Source organism: Macaca fascicularis, chromosome 11 (genome assembly GCF_037993035.2).
Source record: "Macaca fascicularis isolate 582-1 chromosome 11, T2T-MFA8v1.1".
Classification (NCBI taxonomy): Eukaryota; Metazoa; Chordata; class Mammalia; order Primates; family Cercopithecidae; genus Macaca; species Macaca fascicularis.
Genome location: NC_088385.1, coordinates 36,236,293 through 36,256,262, shown reverse-complemented (window position 1 = coordinate 36,256,262; position 19,970 = coordinate 36,236,293). Strand labels below are relative to the sequence as shown.

Here is a 19,970-nt window from a genome sequence, read left to right as displayed (position 1 = left end):
CAAAGAGCTTCTTGATTTCCACTTTAATTTCATTGTTTACACAAATGTCATTCAGGAGCAGGTTGTCTAGCTTCCATGTAATTGTATGCTTTTGAGCAATTTTCTCAGTCTTGAATTCTATTTTTATTGTACTGTGGTCCTAGAAAGTGGTTGGTGTGATTTTGGTTCTTTTGCATTTGCCAAGGATTGTTTTATATCCAATTGTGTAGTCAATTTTACAGTATGTGCCATGTGGCAATGAGGAGAATGTATATTCTGTTGTTTTGGGGTGGTGAGTTCTGTAGATGTCTATCAGGTCCGTTTAGTCCAGTGTTGAATTCAGCTCTTTAACATTTTTGTTAATTTTCTGACTTGATGGTCTGCCTGATTGAAGCAGGGTATTGAAGTCTCCCACTATTATTGTGTGGGAATCTAAGTCTCTTTGAAGATCTTTAAGAACTTGCTTTATGAATCTGGGTGCTCCTTTATTAGGTCCATATATATTTAGGATAGTGAGGTCTTCTTAGGGAATTGAACCCTTTACCATTATGTAACTATATAAAATGGTCAAGAATTTGCATGTCATCCTTGTGCATGGGCCATGCTAACCTTCTCTGTATCATTCCAGTTTTAGTATATGCACTGCCACCATTAGTTCTCTAAGGTCAATAGTTATGTACCCTCTTTCCTTCCTGATGTGAGTCTGCTTTATCTTTTTTCTTGATCAGCCTAAATAAAGTTTTGTCAATTTTGTAGATATTTTAAAGAATTGACTTATGGGTTTTTAAATATCATCTTTGTTTTCAGTCTCTATTTCATCAATTTCCACTCTCATCTTTGTTATATCCTTCCTTCTATTCCTTCTATTTGCTTTGGCAGTTGGGGTCATCCTGTGGTGTGAATAACCCCACAGGGTCTGCCCCAACAGAAATCTACCCCAACTCCACAAAGCAAATAGAAGGAAGGAGGGAGTTTAAGGTGGGAGTTTAGGTTATCTCAAAATAACCTAAACTTTCTCCTTTTTTAATATAGACATTAACAGATATAAACTTCCCTCTCAGTACTACTGTCTCTACATCCAATTAGTTTGGAATGTTATGTTTTCATTTTCTTTCATCTTATTTTCTAATTTCCCTTGCAACTTCCTCTTTAAAACATTTGTCTCCTAATGAGAGATGTCACGCTGCATGGAGTGTTACTCCCATCTACTGCTAGCAGATTGAATTTAACAACCCTTTGATTCTCTCTCAGAGCTATTGGTGATGCCTCATTGCAAACTGACACTTTTTCTTGTTATGTTTTGCACTTCTCAACTAATCACTTAACTCTGGCCACACAGTTATGACCATTGGAACTAATCTGTGTCATAGGTTTGGCTCTCCAGATGATTAGGACTGATAATGGTACACTTTTTATTACAAAATAAAAACTTGACAAGTGGCTAAAAGTCAAAGTATTCAGTGGACCCTCAATTCACTGCCATCAATAGGCATCTGATGTTTTTGAGCATGTATACAGCCTTATCAAAAATTGACTCTAAAAGTTTATGATTCTATCTCCCTCAGTGTCTCCTGGTCCATACATCCTGACAAGACACTTTAATCACTAATTACAGCTGTCCCTAGAAAAGAATCACCTCTTCTTAGAGACTTTCTGGGTAATGAATGGGATGAAAGTATTGAAGAATTTTATAGACCTATTTTGAGATTGTAAGATTGTGTCTTGATTATTTTTGAGCATGATACTTGTTTTTCTCTAATGACAAACTGAAGCTGGTCTTCTTGTTATACACTTTAAGGGGGCCCAGAGAATTCCAATTTAATTCTAGTTGAGCCACCTGCATTCTCTGGTTGGACTGACATGATCCCACATCATAAAAATTATCACTATGATGTTGAGTACAATGCTCACCGAGTCTCCCTGTATTGGCTCAAGCAAAATAAGATAAATGATATAGTGAGTTTCCATAAATTTTATAAAAATGTCCTTTAACTCACACACACATTCCCTCCGTATCTGGTTGCAAATTGAAGATGACTGGAAGAAGTAAAATTATAGCTACTGAATTTGGACATACTTACTTGTTTGTTTGTTTAGTAATAGTGGAGGAAACAAACAACCCACATGAGAAAAATAGTATTTTACATCTTGGAGGTATGGAGCAAGTAGGGCATTAACGATCTTTCATCAAAACATCTTGTAGCCACCGTCGTTACTAAAAACATGATGTTTCTCTCCTAAACCATTATGTGTCTAGAATTTAATTGATTCATGGGTCTGTCTACTCACAACTCTCAACCCCACTGATGCTATTTTATGATAGCCATTTCCCTTAATCCTTCCAAGAAATCTGCCAAACACCAGAGGATGACCCCAACTCCTGAACCTCTCAGGCAAAACCTATCAGTATCTCCAGATGTCTTCTCTATTCCCATTCCCATAGCCACTACTCAACCACTCATGGGTTGGACAAATGCCACCCAGCTGGTGGCACAAATATATATATGACAGTTTGGGCTGAGTGCCCTCAGGAAATCCTTCCAAAAATCAGGACTAGACTCAATTATTCAAATTGAATTAAGAATCTTACAGTTAATCAGCTGGCCAAGAGGTCATGTTGAAGACACTATAAAATTCTGCCCCTACTGATGTAGGTTCTACTTGGAGGTTACCAACAATTGTTAGCAAACCTTTGTTTCTAGTGGTACCACATACACCCTTGGGACGGTACTTCTTGTTTGAAAGCCAGACATTAACTTCCCTCTCTCCCAAAAACACTGCAACTTGCACCTTAGCGGTGGTCATAAGAGATTTTCCAGTGTTAAAGAAAACACCAGCAATGGATTATAATGTAGTCCTTAGATGACCATAGCAATCTCTCTAAAATGAAACTACACATGGTTACTTGGAGGAGCTACCTGGATAATTGGAGCTAGCTGGAGGGATAATTGACTTGTTATTTTTGCACACTCTGTAAGCAGTTGTCCCTATACTGTGGTCATTAGATTAGAAACAGTGGTATGAAATTTGTTTCTCACTTTAGCTGAAGTGGTCAATGATACCACTTTAGTCCTAGAAGTCATCAGGTCAGCTCAATTTATTGGCCAGGGTTGTTATGGATAGATAGGTGCAAACCAAGATGAGGTCTCTGCAATTGCTTTTGTAACTGTATTAATGTCCCAGGTCAACTGGAGCCATCAATACAGAAACTTAAGAAGAAAGCCACATGGCCTTCTAAGATAGACTGTAATGGTTTATGACTTTTATTTCTGTTGGTTCTTGGACCCTGGGAAGCATTGTTAAGCTCAACACGGAAGGTCAACAGCCACTGATTTGAATCCTATTGGTAGTAGCCTTAATTAAATGCTTGTATAAGATCAATTAGATACACTAATTACCAGCCTCTGCCAGACTAATCACAGTGACCAACAGAGTGGCATCCTCAGGGGAAAATTTGCCAGAAGTCAAGATAGTGTAGAAAAGAACAAACCTCTATTTCTCTTTTACTTTTCACATAGATTGTGAGTGAGGTATTGCCCTTCCTTTTTCAGGACTATCTTTTCATGAATACAACATGAACAGCCTCTGGAAGATTGTACCACTCTCCAGAGGAAAGAATAGGTTTGCTTATGCTTACTCTTTAATATAATAAAGATAATTGTTCCCTCTGTAGTAAAATGATAGGCCTTCTTACCACCGATTATAAAAGATTTGGGTTTCCTAAGTTCAGCATTCTTCTTTAACATAATCCACTATTTGTCCAGCATCTCTCTGGGTCCTATAAAACTTGGGGGCATAAGGGAATTGATGAAAATATGCTGATGCTTATATTGCCTATTCTTCCATAGTAATAAACTCCTTTCTCTTTGACCCAGGACTCTTATATCTTCTGCAAACATAATACGACAGGTGAATATGACAGTGTAAATGTAGGGTAATATATTAGACACTTCACAGTTCTTGACATGCAGGAGAGAAAACACTCCAAAAAAAAAAAAACAAAAAACTTTTATCATACTACAGGGTGTAATTCACTTTTGTATCTAATTTAGAAATATTATTTCAGCATTTTTTTATTAGTTTTATCATCCTAGTTTTTAAAATCCATTTCAACCCTCTGTTATTCTGTTAGTTATCATCTTAATGATTAAAGTAAAAATATGATGTGCTGACAATGCATATTAGAATTTTGTCTGTAACAATTTAAGGATTTTGCCTTTATAAAAGCATAATCTCACTAACAATGGGCTCTATGACTCCTCCCTCTTTTCTATCTTTTCCAGCATACTTTACAAAATTGAATTAATAAATGGGAAATTTTATACTTTTATACTTTGCTCTGCTTTTTTCACGTCCTGCATGTTTCCAACAAGATTTGACAAGTTTTGAACTAAAGAATAAATTTATATACATATAAAACAACAAGGACATGAAAAGAAAAAGAAAAAGAAATCCAGAAAGTGTATATAGTTATTACTATCATTCTCCAAATGGATAAATGACTGACTGACTAATATACGAGTGAATGATTTAGCTAGGTGTATAAGCAGCTGGAATTAGAGATTTAATCACTCTTTATTAACCATTGTTTTCATATACCCAATTTTTTTTAGTTTTGCATTTTTTTGAAGTAGAGCTAACCAACTCTGAAATGTATTGTTTGTATAACAAAATATTGTTTTAAATATAACTAGTATTTTCCAGGAGATCATAGAGTGTAATTGGATATGTGTTACATCAGAGCTTATCAAAGAACAATATGCTTTTTAAAATATAGAAATATACATATGCAGATGCTCCTTGACTTATGATTGGATTACATCCCTACAAGCCCATTGCAAGTTGAAAATATCATAAGTCAAAAATGTATTTAATACCCCAATAAACCCACCAGAAGTAAAAAAAAGTATCATAAGTTAAACTGTCATAAGTTGGACTATCATAAGGAATACAGGGTTGTCTGTATTTCTTTCTAAATATTAGAATACATACACCATGTGTATCTAGATCATATATACATACATATATATGTGTATATATTATGCAAAGAAAGAAAAGAGTGCAGGCTTTTATTCTTCCTTTATCTACTAAAAGCCCGTAGACATTCGACTGATATATCACAAGATTTCAGCATTTCAGTATTATTCTCAATCCATTTAAGAACACATCACTGAAATTTCATATGCAGACAAGCAAACATGCTATGTTCTTCTAAATCTAATTACTCAAATCTTCATTAATACAAACAAAGTAGCACAAAGGGAGCAGTAATATGCAATTAAAATAATTATGAAGCCTACAGCTCCCCTTGATAGAGCACAAACAATTACATATACAGGTTTTCTGTGCAATTAACACATATATCCCCATGGTAAACCTGAAAACCATAATACAAACTGCACAAAGTTAAACAACTCCAGGCACAAAATCTAACAACCCCTGATGTAAGTAGGGCTTTTTAAATTTATTTTTATTTCAACAGGTTTTTGAGGACCAGGTGGTGTTTGGTTACATGAATTTCTCTAGTGGTGATTTCCAAGATTTTGGTGCATCCATCACACAAGCAGTGTACACTGTACCCAATGTGTCTTTTATCCCTCAACCCACTCCCATCCTTTCCCCCCAGTCCCCAAAGTTCATTTTATCATTCTTATGCCTTTGCATCCTCAAAGTTTTTCTCCCACTTACGAGGTGAGAACATACGATGTTCGTTTCCCCATTCCTGGGTTGCTTCACTTAGAATAATAGTCTCCAATTCCATCCCGGTTGATGTGAATGCCATTATTTTGTTCCTTTTTACAGCTGAGTAGTATTCCATGGTATATACATACCACGTTTTCATTATCCACTCATTGATTGATGGGCATTTGGCCTGGTTCCATATTTTTGCAATTGTAAATTGTGCTACTAAAAACATGCTTATGCATGTATCTTTTCATATAATGACTTATTTTCCTCTGATTAGATACCTAGTAGTGGGAATGCTGGATCAAATGGTAGATCTACTTTTAGTCCTTTAAGGAATCTCCACACTGTTTTCCATAGTGGTTGTACTAGTTTACATTCCTACCAACATTGTAAAAGGGTTCTCATTTCGTTACATCCATGCCATCTATTATTTTATGATGTTTTGATTATGATCATTCTTACAGAGCTGAGGTAGTATCACATTATGGTGTTGATTTGCATTTCCCTGGTAATTAGTGATGTTGAGCATTTTTCCATATACTTGTTGGCCATGTGTATATCTTTAGAGAACTACCTATTCAAGTCCTTAGCCCAATTTTGATGGGATTGTTTGTTTTTTCCTTGCTGATTTCTTTGAGTTATTTGTAGATTCTGCATATTAGTCCTTTGCTAGATGTATACATTGTGAAGATTTTCTTTTATTATTATTATTATTATTATACTTTAAGTTCTAGGATACATGTGCATAACGTGCAGGATTGTTACATATGTATACTTGTGCCATGTTGGTGTGCTGCACCCATCAACTCGTCAGCACCCATCAACTCATGATTTACATCAGGTATAACTCCCAGTGCAATCCCTCCTGCCTCCCCCCTACCCATGATAGGCCCCGGTATGAGATGTTCCCCTTCCCAAGTCCAAGTGATCTTATTGTTCAGTTCCTACCTATGAGTGAGAACATGCGGTGTTTGGTTTTATGTTCTTCCAACAGTTTGCTGAGAATGATGGTTTCCAGCTGCATCCATGTCCCTACAAAGGATACAAACTCATCCTTTTTTATGGCTGCATAGTATTCCTGGTGTATTCCTGCATAGTATTCATGGTGTATATGTGCCACATTTTCTTAATCCAGTCTGTCACTGATGGACATTTGGGTTGATTCCAAGTCTTTGCTATTGTGAATAGTGCCACATAAACATACGTCTGCACATGTCTTTATAGCAGCATGATTTATAATCCTTTGGGTATATACCCAGTAATGGAATGGCTGGGTCATATGGTATTTCTAGTTCTAGATCCTTGAGGAATCGCCATACTGTTTTCCGTAATGGTTGAACTAGTTTACAATCCCACTAACAGTGTAAAAGTGTTCCTATTTCTCCACATCCTCTCCAGCACCTGTTGTTTCCTGACTTTTTAATGACTGCCATTCTAACTGGTGTGAGATGGTATCTCATTGTGGTTTTGATTTGCATTTCTCTGATGTCCAGTGATGATGAACATTTTTTCATGTGTCTGTTGGCTGTATGAATGTCTTCTTTTGAGAAATGTCTGTTCATATCCTTTGCCCACTTTTTGATGGGGTTGTTTGTTTTTTTCTTGTAAATTTGTTTGAGTTCTTTGTAGGTTCTGGATATTAGCCCTTTGTCAGATGAGTAGATTGCAAAAATTTTCTCCCATTGTGTAGGTTGCCTGTTCACTCTGATGGTCGTTTCTTTTGCTGTGCAGAAGCTCTTTAGTTTAATTAGATCCCATTTGTCAATTTTGGCTTTTGTGGCTGTTGCTTTTGGTGTTTTAGACATGAAGTCATTGCCCATGCCTATGTCCTGAATGGTATTACCTAGGTTTTCTTCTAGGATATTAAGTCTAACATTTAAGTCTCTAATCCATCTTGAATTAATTTTTGTATAAGGAGTAAGGAAAGGATCTAGTTTCAGCTTTCTACTTATGGCTAGCCAATTATCCCAGCACCATTTATTAAATAGGGAATCCTTTCCCAATTCTTGTTTTTCTCAGGTTTGTCAAAGATCAGATGGCTGTAGATGTGTGGTATTATTTCTGAGGACTCTGTTCTGTTCCATTGGTCTATATCTCTGTTTTGGTACCAGTACCATGCTGTTTTGGTTACTGTAGCCTTGTAGTATAGTTTGAAGTCAGATAGCGTGATGCCTCCAGCTTTGTTCTTTTGACTTAGGATTGTCTTGGCAATGTGGGCTCTTTTTCGTTTCCATGTGAACTTTAAAGCAGTTTTTTCCAATTCTGTGAAGAAACTCATTGCTAGCTTGATGGGGATGGCATTGAATCTGTAAATTACCTTGGGCAGTATGGCCATTTCCACGATATTGATTCTTCCTATCCATGAGCATGGTATGTTCTTCCATTTGCTTGTGTCCTCTTTGATTTCACTGAGCAGTGGTTTGTAGTTCTCCTTGAAGAGGTCCTTTACATCCCTTGTAAGTTGGATTCCTAGATATTTTATTCTCTTTGAAACAATTGTGAATGGACGTTCATTCATGATTTGGCTCTCTGTTTGTCTGTTACTGGTGTATAAGAATGCTTGTGATTTTTGCACATTAATTTTGTATCCTGAGACTTTGCTGAAGTTTCTTATCAGCTTAAGGAGATTTTGAGCTGAGACAATGGGGTTTTCTAGATATACAATCATGTCATCTGCAAAGAGGGACAATTTGACTTCTTCTTTTCCTAACTGAGTACCCTTGATTTCTTTCTCTTGCCTGATTGCCCTAGCCAGAACTTCCCACACAATGTGGAATAAGAGTGGTGGGAGAGGGCATCCCTGTCTTGTGCTAGTTTTCAAAGGGAATGTTTCCAGTTTTTGCCCATTCAGTATGATATTGGCTGTGGGTTTGTCATAAATAGCTCTTATTATTTTGAGATACGTTCCATCAATACCGAATTTATTGAGAGTTTTTAGCATGAAGGGCTGTTGAATTTTGTCAAAGGCCTTTTCTGCACCTATTGAGATAATCATGTGGTTTTTGTCTTTGGTTTGGTTTATGTGCTGGATTACGTTTATTGATTTGTGTATGTTGAACCAGCCTTGCCTCCCAGGGATGAAGCCCACTTGATCATGGTGGATAAGCTTTTTGATGTGCTGCTGGATCCCGTTTGCCAGTATTTTATTGAGGATTTTTGCATCAATGTTCATCAGGGATATTGGACTAAAATTCTCTTTTTTTGTTGTGTCTCTGCCAGGCTTTGGTATCAGGATGATGTTGGCCTCATAAAATGAGTTAGGGAGGATTCCCTCTTTTTCTATTGATTGGAAGAGTTTGAGAAGGAATGGTACCAGCTCCTCCTTGTACCTCTGGTAGAATTCAGCTGTGAATCCATCTGGTCCTAGACTTTTTTTGGTTGGTAGGCTATTAATTATTGCCTCAATTTCAGAGTCTGCTATTGGTCTATTCAGGAATTCAGCTTCCCCCTGGTTTAGTTTTGGGAGAGTGTAAGTGTCCAGGAAATTATCCATTTCTTCTAGATTTTCTAGTTTATTTGCGTACAGGTGTTTATAGTATTCTCTGATGGTAGTTTGTATTTCTGTGGGGTCGGTGGTGATATCCCCTTTATCATTTTTTATTGCATCTATTTGACTCTTCTCTCTTTTCTTCATTAGTCTTGCTAGTGGTCTATCAATTTTGTTGATCTTTTCAAAAAACCAACTCCTGGATTCATTGATTTTTTGGAGGGTTTTTTGTGTCTCTATCTCCTTCAGTTCTGCTCTGATCTTAGTTATTTCTTGCCTTCTGCTAGCTTTTGAATGTGTTTGCTCTTGCTTCTCTAGTTCTTTTAATTGTGATGTTAGAGTGTCAATTGTAGATCTTTCCAGCTTTCTCTTGTGGGCATTTAGTGCTATCAATTTCCCTCTACACACTGCTTTAAACGTGTCCCAGAGATTCTGGTATGTTGTATGTTTGTTCTCATTGGTTTCAAAGAACATCTTTATTTCTGCCTTCATTTCATTATGTACCCAGTAGTCATTCAGGAGCAGATTATTCAGTTTCCATGTAGTTGAGTGGTTTTGATTGAGTTTCTTAATCCTGAGTTCTAGTTTGATTGCACTGTGGTCTGAGAGACTGTTTGTTATAATTTCTGTTCTTGTACATTTGCTGAGGAGTGCTTTACTTCCAATTATGTGGTCAATTTTGGAAGAAGTGTGATGTGGTGCTGAGTAGAATGTATATTCTGTTGATTTGGGGTGGAGAGTTCTGTAGATGTCTATTAGGTCTGCTTGCTGCAGAGATGAGTTCAATTCCTGGATATCCTTGCTAACTTTCTGTCTCGTTGATCTGTCTAATGTTGACAGTGTGGTGTTGAAGTCTCCCGTTATTATTGTATGATAGTCTAAGTCTCCTTGTAAGTCTCTAAGGACTTGCTTTATGAATCTGGGTGCTCCTGTATTGGGTGCATATATATTTAGGATAGTTAGCTCTTCCTGTTGAATTGATCCCTTTACCATTATGTAATGGCCTTCTTTGTCTCTTTTGATCTTTGATGGTTTAAAGTCTGTTTTATCAGAGACTAGTATTGCAACCCCTGCTTTCTTTTTTTCTCCATTTGCTTGGTAGATCTTCCTCCATCTCTTTATTTTGAGCCTATGTATGTCTCTGCATGTGAGATGGGTCTCCTGAATACAGCAGACTGATGGGTCTTGACTCCTTATCCAGTTTGCCAGTCGTGTCTTTTAATTGGAGGATTTAGTCCATTACATTTAAGGTTAAGATTGTTATGTGTGAACTTGATCCTGCCATTATGATATTAACTGGTTATTTTGCTCGTTAGTTGATGCAGTTTCTTCCTAGCCTCGATGGTCTTTACATTTTGGCATGTTTTTGCAATGGCTGGTACTGGTTGTTGCTTTCCATGTTTAGTGCTTCCTTCAGGGTCTCTTGTAAGGCAGGCCTGGTGGTGACAAAATCTCTAAGCATTTGCTTATCTGTAAAGGATTTTATTTCTCCTTCACTTATGAAACTTAGTTTGGCTGGATATGAAATTCTGGGTTTAAAATTCTGTTCTTTAAGAATGTTGAATATTGGCCCCCACTCTCTTCTGGCTTGTAGAGTTTCTGCCAAGAGATCTGCTGTTAGTCTGATGGGCTTCCCTTTGTGAGTAACCCGACCTTTCTCTCTGGCTGCCCTTAAGATTTTTTCCTTCATTTCAACTTTGGTGAATCTGGCAATTATGTGTCTTGGAGTTGCTCTTCTTGAGGAGTATCTTTGTGGCGTTCTCTGTATTTCCTGAATTTGAATGTTGGCCTGCCCTACTAGGTTGGGGAAGTTCTCATGGATGATATCCTGAAGAGTGTTTTCCAACTTGGTTCCATTTTCCCCCTCACTTTCAGGCACCCCAGTCAGATGTAGATTTGGTCTTTTTACATAATCCCACACTTCTTGCAGGCTTTGTTCATTTCTTTTTCTTCTTTTTTCTTTAGATTTCTCTTCTCACTTCATTTCATTCATTTGATCCTCAATTACTGATACCCTTTCTTCCAGTTGATTGAGTCGGTTACTGAAGCTTGTGCATTTGTCACGTATTTCTCGTGTCATGGTTTTCATCTCTTTCATTTCGTTTATGGCCTTCTCTGCATTAATTATTCTAGTTATCAATTCTTCCACTCTTTTTTCAAGATTTTTAGTTTCGTTGCACTGGGTACGTAATTCTTCCTTTAGCTCTGAGAAGTTTGATGGACTAGAGGTTTCTTCTCTCATCTCGTAAAGTCATTCTCCGTCCCTCTTTGATCCGTTGCTGGCGATGAGCTGCGTTCCTTTGCAAGGGGAGATGCGCTCTTATTTTTTGAATTTTCAGCTTTTCTGCCCTGCTTTTCTCCCATCTTTGTGGTTTTTTCTGCCTCTGGTCTTTGATGATGGTGACGTACTGATGGGGTTTTGGTGTGGGTGTCCTTCCTGTTTGTTAGTTTTCCTTCTAACAGTCAGGACCCTCAGCTGTAGGTCTGTTGGAGACTGCTTGAGGTCCACTCCAGACTCTGTTTGCCTGGGTATCAGCAGCAGAGGCTGCAGAAGATAGAATATTGCTGAACAGCGAGTGTACTTGATTCTTGCTTTGGAAGCTTCCTCTAAGGGTGTACTCCACCATGTGAGGTGTGGGGTGTCGGTCTGCCCTTAGTGGGGGATGTCTCCCAGTTAGGCTACTCAGGGGTCAGGGACCCACTTGAGCAGGCAGTCTGTCCATTCTCTGATCTCAACCTCCGTGTTGGGAGATCCACTGCCCTCTTCAAAGCTGTCAGACAGAGTCGTTTGCATCTGCAGAGGTTTCAGCTGCTTTTTTGTTGTTGTTGTTGTTGTTTAGCTGTGCCCTGTCCCCAGAGGTGGAGTCTACAGAGACAGGCAGGACTCCTTGAGCTGCTGTGAGCTCCACCCAGTTCGAGCTTCCCAGCAGCTTTGTTTACCTACTTAAGCCTCAGCAATGGCGGGCGCCCCTCCCCCAGCCTCACTGCTGCCTTGCTGGTAGATCGCAGACTGCTGTGCTAGCAATGAGGGAGGCTCCGTGGGCATGGGACCCTCCCGGCCAGGTGTGGGATATAATCTCCTGGTGTGCCCGTTTGCTAAGATCCTTGGTAAAGTGCAGTATTGGGGTGGGAGTTACCCGATTTTCCAGGTGTTGTGTGTCTCAGTTCCCCTGGCTAGGAAAAGGGATTCCCTTCCCCCTTGTGCTTCCCAGGTGAGGCGATGCCTCTCCCTGCTTCAGCTCTCGCTGGATGGGCTGCAGCAGCTGACCAGCACCGATTGTCCCACACTCCCTAGTGAGATGATCCCAGTACCTCAGTTGAAAATGCAGAAATCACCTGTCTTCTGTGTAGCTCGCGCTGGGAGTTGGAAACTAGAGCTGTTCCTATTCAGCCATCTTGCTCCGCCCCGCATTGGGATTCCACTGTGAAGATTTTCTCCCACTCTGCGGGTTGTCTGTTAATTCTGCTGACTATTTCTTTTGCTGTGCAGAAGCTGTTTAGTTTAATTAAGTCCCATATATTCATCTTTGTTTTTGTTGAATTTGCTTTTGGGTTCTTGGCTATAAAGTCTTTGCCTAAGCCAATGTCTACAAGGATTTTTCCAATGTTATCTTCTAGTATTTTTATGGTTTCAAGTCTTAGATTTAAGTCTTTAACTCATCTTGAGTTAATTTTTGTATAAGGTGAGATATGAGAATCCAGTTTCTTTCTTCTACATGTGAGGTGTCCTTTCCCCACTTCGTGTTTTTGTTTGCTTTGTCAAAGATCAGTTGGCTGTAAGTATTTGGGTTTATTTCTGGGATCTCTATGCTGTTCCATTGGTGTATGTACCTATTATTACACCAGTGTCATGCTGTTTTGGTGACTATGGCCTTATAGTATTGTTTGAAGTCAGATAATGTGATGCCTCCGGAGTTGTTCTTTTTGCTTAGTCTTGTTTTGGCTATGCAGTCTCTTTTTTGGTTCTATATGAATTTTAGGATTGTTTTCCCCAATTTTGTGAAGAATGATGGTGGTATTTTGATAGAAATTGCATGGATTTTTAGATTGCTTTGGGCAGTATGGTCATTTTCATAATATGGATACTACCCATGGTGAGCATGTGATGTGTTTCCATTTCTTTGTGTCATCTATGATTTCTTTCAGCAATGTTTTGTAGTTTTCCTGATAGAGGCCTTTCACCTCCTTGGTTAGGTATATTCCTAAGTATTTTGTTTTATTTTTTTGCAGCTATTGTAAAGGGGATTTAGTTCTTGATTTTATTTTCAGTTGGTCACTGTTGTTGTATAGCAGAGCTACTGATTTGTGTATGTTAATTTTGTATCTTGAAACTTTGCTGAAATTCATTTGTCAGTTCTAGGAGCTTTCTGGAGGAATCTTTAGGGTTTTCTAGGTAAGTGATCATATCATAAATAAACAGCAACTGTTTGACTTCCTCTTTACTGATTTGGATGCCCTTGATTTCTTTCTCTTGTCTGACAGATCTGGCTTGGACTTCCAGCACCATGTTGAACAGAAGTGTGAGAGTGGACATTCTTCTCTTGTTCCAGTTCTCAGGGGAAATGCTTTCAACTTTTCCCCATTCAGTATTACGCTGCCTGTGGGTTTGTCACAGATGGCTTTTATTACCTTAAGGTAATAATTCCACTTATATGAAGACTCTTTTTTTAAAAAAAAGAAAAAAGATCAAACTCATAGAAACAGAGAGTACAGTGAGGTTGTCAGTGGCTGAGGGGTTAGGTAATGGGGAGATGTTGGTAAAGGGTCCAAATTTTCAGTTATAAGATGAAAGTGCAAACTTTCAGTTATAAGTTCTGAGGGTCTAATGTACAGCATGGTGACTATAGTTAATAATATTATATTCTATACTTGAAATTTGTTAAGGTAAAAGAGTAGATCTTAAGTGTTTTCACCAAAGGGAAAAAAACATAACTATGAGAAGTGATGGATGTGTGGTCATCATTTCACAATGTATATGTACATACAATTCTCACATCGTAAGCATTAAATATATGCAATTTAATTTGTCAGTTATACTTCAATGAAGGTAAAACAAATTAAAAATTTTAATTACAAAAACACTAAATAACTAGAAGAAGCAATAAAAACCAGAAATCAAACAATGGAATACAAGCCAAAAATAGAGAAAATCAATAAAGCCTAATGTGTGTTTGAAAAAATAAAATTAATTGATCAAAAAAATGAAAAGTAGATTCCTAACATTAAGAATGAGTGTGTTCCTACATATCTCACAGATACCAAAGTATAATAAGAAAATATTATAAATGCCAATAAATTTAACAACTTAGAAATATTGGACAAATTTCTTGAAAAGTGCTAATTAGCAAAACTGATACAAAATGAAATAAAAAATATAGGTTGCCCTAATAATTTTCACAAAGTTTCCATTTGTTATCAAAACCTTCCCACAAAAAATTACCAGGCATATATGTGCTTATTAGTAAATTCTACCAAAAATTGTGGAAGAAAAATTACAAAATGTACACATTTATTCAGAATATAAAAATAAACATTGCTTATTCATTACATGATGCCAGCAGGGTCCTGACATCAACCTCTGGCAGAGACATTGCATGAAATAAAAATTACAGCTAACAATCTTAGGAAATGTCAGCAATATATAGAACAGATAACATATCATGAGCAAAAAGGGCACAAATCTCAAAGGCAGGGAAAATGTTTTACATCAATACTTGTAAACAAGTATCAATTGAAAATGGCAAAAATAAGCTAAATAACAAGAAAATATATTAGTATTTAGGACTGGATATAATAACCTAAGATCATATAATATAAACATCTTAATCTGTCTCACTTCCTAAGCACTTGACACAGTCCTGAACATATAGAGGGGGTCAGTAAATATCTATGATTTGGTGGACTGGTTAAAAGTTTTTCTTTTTCTAATCAGTTCTAAAGAATTCCATGCTTCAAATTTGACAACCATCTGGACAAAGTTTGGAAATTGGGAAAAACTGATGAGTGAATCTTCCTATGAGTCACTTAAATTTAGCGAATAATAGATATATTATTGTAGGAAAGGAACACTGAGTTTTATATCTTAAAAATCAAATACGACTTTCTGATAAGATGTATTGAGTATGAATGTAACTTAACTGTAATATCAAACACATCATTTTAAGAGAGAAAAGGAAGTTTGTCTGAAAACGAAGTATTTTAACAGGTTTATGCTAAATCTTTTAATTACCAAGGTAATACAAACACATTTAAAATTTTTGATTCGAGAACTACAGTATTGTCACTATTCTAAAAAACTTATACATGGCTTTTGATATATTTCCTTCCAGTATTTTTTTTTTTTTTTTTTTTGAGGCAGAGTCTCTCTCTGTCGCCCAGGCTGGAGTGCAGTGGCCGGATCTTAGCTCACTGCAAGCTCCGCCTCCCGGGTTCACGCCATTCTCCTGCCTCAGCCTCCCCAGTAGCTGGGACTACAGGCGCCTGCCACCTAGCCCGGCTAGTTTTTTGTATTTTTTAGTAGAGACGGGGTTTCACCGTGTTAGCCAGGATGGTCTCGATTTCCTAACCTCGTGATCCGCCTGTCTCGGCCTCCTTCCAGTATTTTTACATTATAATTATTTACATATTGGATACTACATTGTGCACAAAAATATATTTAATATTTTGAAAACATATTATAAATGCAAAGAAATTATATAAAGGATATTAAAATAAACTGCTAAATTTTACAAAGCATATGCATTTCCAAAAAATATATACCTGTACTAACTTGCTCACTGGTTCATTTAAGCAATCATAGTGCAATTTGAAAGGGAACATTTCAAATGAGAAATGAAGAGCCTGCTATGAATATTAACCAAATACATAAACTATTTTAAAATCTAGTAGGTGTTGTAGCTTAATCAGAGATTTAACTTAACCAGAGATCGTCTTTTATCTTCTATCTTGAATTTCAGTTAATATCATCCAGGCTACTTGTGTTACCTGCTGAGCTGCAGAATTAGTGTTGGAACAGCTTTCAGATTTCATTAAATTTAGTTTAAAATCCTTAATTACTTCAATAGGAAAAAAAGTGATTTCTTTATACTTTGGGTTTTTTTTTATTTTTGTTTTTATTTATAATCAAGAGCCATATTTGCTCTCTAGAAATCTGAAAACTTGAATGATCACTACTGGAAATCTGATTTTAAATACAGGCCCTATGGTAGTCAGAAAATTGAGATGGCCCTCAAATTTCTCTGCCCTTGGTGTATACACACTTTCTTTCGGTTGTTGAAACAAACACTAACATAAGTACTGCTGTGAAGGTGTTTTTGCAGATAGAGTTATGAGCAAATGACAGTTAGATCACTGATGGACTGAATATGTAACTATGGTCCCATAAGGTTATAATGGAGCTGAAAAATTCCTAATAACCTAGTGACGTCATGATGTCATAGCACAACAAATTACTCACATTTGTGTTGATGATGGTGTAAGCAAATCTATTGTCCTGCCGGTGCTATAAAGATATAGAATGTGCAATTATGTATAGTCCATAATACTTGACAATGATAATAAATGACTATGTAACTGGTTTATGTGTTTCCAATATTAAACTTTTTATTGTTTTTAGAATGTACCCCTTCTTACTTAAAAAAAAAAAAAAAAAAAAAAAAACTAAAACTAAAACAAAAAAAGTTAGCTGTAAAACATCCTTAAGCAAGTCCTTCAGTGGGACGGGATGTGGAGGTGAAAGATGGTGATACTGATGATCCAGAATTTGTGTAGGACTAAGCTAGTGTGTGTGTTTGTGTTTTACTTTCTGTCAAAAAGCTTAAAAAGAGGAAAAGATACATAGAATTAGAATATTTAAAAAGAAAATATTTTCATACAGTGGTACAATGTGCTTGTGTTTTAAGCTGTTATTACAAAATAGTCAAAATTTTTTTTTTAATTAAAAATTTTACAAAGCAAAACTCAGAGACTAGCAAATCTTCAGAGACTAGAATGGTGCCTTGTAGGTAGTATTATATTGGCTCAGTTCATGTTTCATGCATTACTTTTCTGTTAAGAAATAAGAGAATAGGGTTTATTAGAAATACAAAAGAAAGACTGTGTATTATAGCAAACCAAATAGACAACATACCCGTTATAATAATTTCTGCTAACATTCGCCTTAGTACAATGTTAATTAATATAAACAATAATAGCCTAGACACTGTACAAGTGTTCAAAGTGCCTTCCGTATCCTCACTGATTCAGTCACTTTGACTAAGCTCTGGTGTTATACAGATTTTTATGTATTTTTTTAAATTGACACATAATACACATATTTATGTGGTACAGTATAATATTTTGATACATATATAAAATGTGTAATAATTATATCAAGGTTTAACATATCCATCACCTCAAATATTTGTCATTTGTGTTGGGAACGTTCAAAATCCTCTCTTCTAGCTATTTGAAAATATGCAATAAATTGTTGTTCATTGTAGCTACCCTACAGTGCTATAGAACACCAGAACTTATTCATTCTATTCAGCTATAATTTTGTATTTGTTAACCAACCCTTCCCAGGCTCTAGTAATCACTATTCTAGTCTCTCCTGCTGTGAGATCAACTTTTTTGCATTCCATATATGAGTGAGAACATGCACTATTTGTCTTTCTGTGCCTAGCTTATTTCATTTAATATAATCGCCTCTGGTTCCATCAATGTTGCTGTAGATTACGGGATTTCATTCTTTTTTATGGCCGAATAGTATTCCATTGTACATATAAACCGTATTTTCTTTATCCATTCCTCTGCTGATGGACACAGGTTTATTCTATATCTTTGCTATTTTGAATAACGCTGTAATAAACATGGAAATGCCAATATCTCTTTGATACACTGATTTCCTTTCCTTTGGATATATACCCAGTAGTGGGATTACTAGATCATGAGGTTGTTCTATTTTTATTTCTTTGAGGAACCTCCATACTGTTTTCTATGATGAGTGACTTAACTTACATTCCCAACAGTATGTGAAAGTTCCCCTTTCTCTGCATCTTCATCAGCATTTGTTATTTTTTGTCTTTTTGATAATAATCATTCTAATTGGGATGAAATAGTATCTCATTGCGATTTTGATTTGCATTTCATTGATGACTAGTGATGGCGAGTACTGTTTCACATACTTGCTGGCCTTGTTTATCTCATTTTGAGAAATGTCTGTTCAGACCACTTGCTTATTTTTCACTTGGGCTATTTGGGTTTTTTTTTTTTTTCCTGTTGAGTTGTCTAAGTTCCTTGTTTATTCTGCATATTAGCCCTTGTCAAATGAATAGTTTGCAGATATTTTCTCCCATTCTACAGGTTGTCTTTTCACTCTTTTGATTGTTTTTTGTTTGTTGCGTAGAATATTTTTAGTTTGATAATATTCCATTTGTCTATTTTTACTTTTGTTGCCTGTACTTCTGAGTTCTTACCCATAAAATCTTTGCCCAGACCAGTGTCCTATGGAGAAATTTTTGTCTCATATTTAAGTCTTTAAGTGATTAAGACTTTAAGATATTTAAGTCTTTAAGTTTATTGTCTCATATTTAAGTCTTTAAGTGATTTGGAGTTGATTTTTGTATATGGTGAAAGATGAGTCTATTTTTATTATTCTGCATATGAATATCCATTATCCTTCGTGTATAATGACAATAAATTAGTTTTAGTAGACTTTTTCCCCAGCATCACTTATTGAAGAAGCTCTCCTTTCCCCCATGTATGTTCTTGGCATCCTTGTCAAAAACCAGTTGGCTGTAAAATGCATTGATTTGTCAATTTTGTATTTTCCAAAAACCAACTTTTTATTTCTTTGATATTTTGTACTGCTTTTTAGTCTTAATTTTGTTTATTTCTGCTCTAATCTTTATTATTTATTTTCTTGTACTAATTTGGGGGTTGGTTTGTTCTTGCTTTTCTAGTTCTTTGACATGCATCAATTTGTTTATTTAAAATATTTTTACTTTTTTGATCTAGGCATTTACTGCTACAAACTTCACTCTCACTACTATTTTTGCTGTATTCCACAGGTTTAGGTTTGTTCATATTTTCATTTACTTCAAAAGTTTTCTAAATTTTCTTCTTAATTTCTTAGTTGACCCATTGGTCATTTAAGAGAATGTTTTTTAATTCCCATGTATATGTACAGTTTCCAAAATCCCTCTTGTTTATTGATTCCTAGTTCTAGTCCATTATTGTCTGAAAACAAACTTGATATGATTTTGATTTTGATAAAATGTTTTGAGACTTGTTTTGTAGCCTAAAACATGGTCTAACCTTAATAATGTTTCATGTGCTGGTGAGAAGAATGTATATTCTGCAGCAGTTGGATAAAATGTTCTGCAATGTCTGTTAGGTCTATTTAATCTAAAGTGCAATTTAAACCTGGTGTATCTTTGTTGAATTTCTGTCTAGATTATCTGTCCAGTGAGGGTATAATGTTTACATCTTCAATTATTTTATTGGAGTCTATCTCTCCCTTTAGATCTAATAATATTCAATTTATATATCAAGGTACTTCAGTGTTGGGGGTGTGTGTGTGTGTATATATATATATATACACACACACACACACACACATATATATATGCTATATCCTCTTGCTGAATTGATTTCTTTATCATTTTATAATGATGTTCTTTATCTGTTTCTACATTTTTTAATTTAAAGTATATTTTATCTCATATAAATACAGTTACTCCTGCTTGCTTTTGGTTTCCATTTGCATGGCCTATCTTTTTCCATTCCTTCACTTTAAGTCTATGTGTGTCTTTATAGGGGAAGTGAGTTTATTGTA

General features: G+C 36.1%; 1 non-coding gene across 1 annotated transcript; it reads right to left on the bottom strand.

Moving 5' to 3' along the window:
- Positions 1-530: 530 nt before the first annotated feature.
- On the bottom strand, positions 531-637 carry LOC123567728 (U6 spliceosomal RNA). The gene has a single exon (XR_006690835.1). It is a non-coding gene; the product is annotated as a U6 spliceosomal RNA (small nuclear RNA).
- Between the last annotated feature and the right edge of the window lie 19,333 nt (positions 638-19,970).